Source organism: Peromyscus eremicus, chromosome 5 (assembly GCF_949786415.1).
Source record: "Peromyscus eremicus chromosome 5, PerEre_H2_v1, whole genome shotgun sequence".
Classification (NCBI taxonomy): Eukaryota; Metazoa; Chordata; class Mammalia; order Rodentia; family Cricetidae; genus Peromyscus; species Peromyscus eremicus.
In genome coordinates this window covers 13,785,029-13,789,180 of record NC_081420.1, presented here as the reverse complement: position 1 = coordinate 13,789,180, position 4,152 = coordinate 13,785,029, and the positions used below count along the sequence as shown (strand labels likewise).

At 43.6% G+C, this 4,152-nt stretch overlaps 1 long non-coding RNA gene across 1 annotated transcript; it reads right to left on the bottom strand.

The window, feature by feature from the left end:
- Positions 1-2,098: 2,098 nt before the first annotated feature.
- On the bottom strand, positions 2,099-3,044 carry LOC131910972 (uncharacterized). Its single transcript, XR_009379270.1, has 2 exons — positions 2,779-3,044; positions 2,099-2,478 (listed from the first exon to the last, which is right to left on the bottom strand). It is a non-coding gene; the product is annotated as an uncharacterized LOC131910972 (long non-coding RNA).
- Positions 3,045-4,152: the final 1,108 nt, after the last annotated feature.

Below are 4,152 nucleotides of genomic sequence, written 5' to 3'. Positions count from 1 at the left end.
CCGCCTCTGTGCCAGCTAGAGCCTGTGTAGATGTCTGCATTCTGTCAGAGTCTCTAGGAATTCATGTGTGTACCTGCCCTGTTGTGTGTGGGAAATAGTTTCCCTGAAATCATCCACCACCTCTGGCTCTTACAGTCTTTCCACCCCCCTCTTTCACATAGATCCCGAGGCCTGAGGGCAAGGGAGTGATAAAGACATCCCATTAGGGACAGAGTGTTCCATGAGCTCTCCCTTTGCACATTGTCTAGTCATAGGTCTCTGTGTTAAGGGCCATCTGCTGCAAGAAGAAGCCTCTTCGGTGGGTATAGTACTATGTCATTAGGAACCATTTTATTGCTATGTTCATTTAGCAGATTAATATTAGTAGGTTTCACCCTAGGTCTATGACCTATCTAGTCTCAGGTTCTTGGCCTCATTAACAGTGTCAAGGTCCATCTCATGGAGCAGGCTTTAGTCTAATAGAAAAGTGGTTGGCTACTCTCCCAACATCCACGCCATTTTTAAATCAAGGAGCGTATTTTGCAGATAAGTCATTGTTGTAACCTGCAGGATCTTTGGATACAACTTTCTTTTTGAATTTAACTGCTTGTTCAATTAATTTACTTATATATTGATTGGATGATTTGATTATTTTTAGTATTTAGTTTTGAAATTTCTTATAAATTCTAGATCAAAATCTTAGAGGGGAAACTAAAGATGGATAGAAAGACAGGGAGGCTGGGAAGGTGTGGATCAGTTGGCAAAGGGCTTTTCTTGAAATCATGACGACATGAGTATGATGCTCAGAACTCATGTAAAAAAGCTGAATGTGGCAGAACAGGCTTGTAATTCTAGCACTTGGAAGGCAGAGACAAGAGACCCCTGAGACTTGCTACCCAGCCTCCTTGGCAAAGTCCAGGTGATCTAGGGACCCTGCCTCAAAACTGAAGTGCTCCTTTGGCTTTCATATATCTGTGCTGTGGGATGTTCTGTATGTCAAATTGCTCTGATTGGTCAATAAATAAAATACTGATTGGCCATTGGCTAGGCAGGAAGTATAGGCGGGACTAACAGAAAGGAGAAAAGAAAGAACAGGAAGGCAGAGAGAGACACAGCCAGCCGCCACCAGGACAAGCAGCATGTGGAGATGTCGGTAAGCCACGAGTCATGTGGCAAGGTATAGATTTATAGAAATGGATTAATTTAAGATATAAGAACAGTTAGCAAGAAGCCTGCCATGGCCATACAGTTTGTAAGCAATATAAGTCTCTGTGTTTACTTGGTTGGGTCTGAGTGGCTGTGGGACTGGCAGGTGAGAGAGATTTGTCCTGACTGTGGGCCAGGCAGGAAAACTCTAGTTACACATGTGTGTCTTCATAAGCATGTACACACAGACACACACACACACACACACACACACGCACACACACACACACATGCAGGGACAAATTATGGGGACACAGAAGGGGAAGGAATCTGTCACTCAGGACCCGGCTGAAGCTGACCCTTGTCAACTGAGAATTAGGAATCCCAGAACAACTAACATTTAGTTAAGCCCTTTCTATGTTCCCATTTACAGACTGTAATCCTCTGGGAATCTCAACCAGAAAGCCTCCTTTACATTAAAGGAACATATCCTGCCCACCCTCATCCCCACCCTCATCCCCACCCCACAACCCTAGTGGCTTCCAGTTTTATCTCCCGTCCAGAGCACCCTCCCTGGTGACTTGCAGAGGGGACTTGCCCATCTTTTCTTTCTTACAGCCTCCTGTTTCTCCAGTCCTCCAGTGCCTGTTCTCTATCCTCTCCAGAAACTCCATTCCTCTGCCACTGTATGCAAAACTGACCTCTGCACTCTGATCAAATCAAGCTTCCTCGAAGAGCCAACCTCATGACTGTCCGCTGCCAGGCAGCCAATGTATTAAAATAGCCTCTCGTTATTTTAAGCATTTTTTTTAAAGTGTGTGGAGACTTCCTAACAACGCTTTCAGATGTCAGTTGAGGCCCACCAAAACAGCATGTGTGTTCACTGTCAAGACATTTCAGTGTGTTTCGTCTCTGAAAAGCACATTCATGGTCTCTAGTGTGGCTTACTTTCTTTTACTCATTCGTAAAAATCTGTGTTTCAAATGTCTTTTAATAAACTGCAGTTGCTCACACTGGTTGATTCTGAGATTGGTCACACTGAGATTAGTCACACTCGGTTGGTCACACTGAGATTCTGCTCGGTAGTGAAGGACTTGGCTCTGCCGAAATTGAAGTCTCTAAGAGATTAGAAGAGCCCCTTGGGCTGCCGTGAGTGACCGTGGGTGACAGTCTTAGAGTGGTGAGCCGTCCCTGCAGCTGCTGACAGTAGAACTGTGGTTTTGTACTGACTGACAGATACAACCATGAATTCACGCTGATTCAGAAAAATCACAGGTTCGTATCATCTCTCCGTTCCCAGTCCCGTGTATCAGCGTACATATACCTTTGCTACTGTCTTCATTTTAGTTCTTTCTGTAACAGAAATATATATTGTAATAAAGATATATTTCCGTTTTGGAATATATGTATATATTGTACATATAAATATCATAATATAATATGTAAAATAATATAATATATTAAACATAAATATATAGTATGATTATAGATATTTTATATATATGTATTAAATAGAAATGTGTATGTATAAATACACACACATATGAGAATGAATCACTTTTGAAACTAACCCAGTTATTGAATCAGCCTTTAATTTTTCTCCCCATGAACATAAACATTCTGGTCCTGATGATGACCGCCTAAGGCACTTACCATGTGGCATCAAGTCCAAACACAAGTGGCAGTAGGCATTTGACTGCCAGTCTGGCACTCAGATCTACTCATCTACGTTCCTAGAGTAAGAATGGTGAATCTCCTAGCTCAAAACCGTCTCCTGAGCACTGAACCTTAGAGTGTGGGGCTAGGGGTGTCCCTGACGTTACTCAGCTCCAGGATTCCGTGAGGCTCTGTTTCCATGCCACTCTGGTTCTTTATTCCAAACCACAGAAGAATCACTTACAGAGACATTTATAGGCAGCTGCCCTGCCCTGCCTCGAGCCTCCTCGAGCCTCCTTGGCCACAGTCACAAACTGGGTGGAATGGGTGGCATAGTGAGAAAAACGAACATCAAAACTGGAGGCGACCCCTCGAACCTGCGGAAGGCCCTTGTGAACAACCTTGGAGAGGAAAAGAGAACCAAGCTTCACATTCAGAAACTCCAGAAAGCTCTAACACTTCGCTTCAGGGAGATTGACAAAGAGAAAGCGGCGCTGAAGAAGTTTCTGGTGAAGCTCCAGAAGACCACTGGTTATTTTCCTCAGAGGGAGTTGTGGTGACGGTTGCCGCTGCAGGTGAAGGATTCATCTGAAAGCTTCCAATCCAGAACCATCGAGTCTCCGTTGTCTCCATATAACCAAAGAAAGCAGTAAAAAAGAAACAAGAAGACAAAAATAAGACTTGAACTGAGGATGTGAATGGGACGTCTTCGAAAGAACCCCTGATCTCTCCCACAAAAGAGAACACGCCTTGACTTTTCCAGGTGATTCCGTGTCTTTACAGCTCTGAGTGGTGACATGCAGTGCGCACCTTATTTTTTTTACAAGCTTTCCTTGAGACAAAAATAAAGCTGAGCTATTTTTAGTTCTTTCTGATGCTTATCATAAAATACATGTTACATTTGCCTGGTTCTTGTTCTCTTCTCATTTGACATCATTTTAATGACGTGTCTATAGCTTCAGTAATGTGAATAAGTAACAGTTGATGCCGAAATTAAGATGGAAATAATGCAATAGTGGGAAAAGATGTAACCGCGGGTCTGTAAGAGGAATCAATTCAAATACAGATGTGGCGTAAGTTGCCCGTGTGACACCGCTCGGAAACTGCTTTGTTCAGGACGAAGACGACAGCAACTGTCGCAATGATCAAGAGTCCATGTGTAAGTCACACTGCAGACATTCCTCTCCTGTGGCCACAGCCCTTCCTGGGGTCCTTGCTTTCTTCACAGTTACTCCTGTCACTGTAGCGGAGCCGGGTCCCTTCCCACCTCTCTTGCTAATCTCATTATTTCAGCATGTTCTTATCCAGTTTATTTTTCCAAGGCTGTGATGTGAGACTGGACCAAATAACTTCCAAGCTCTAAGTTCTTTG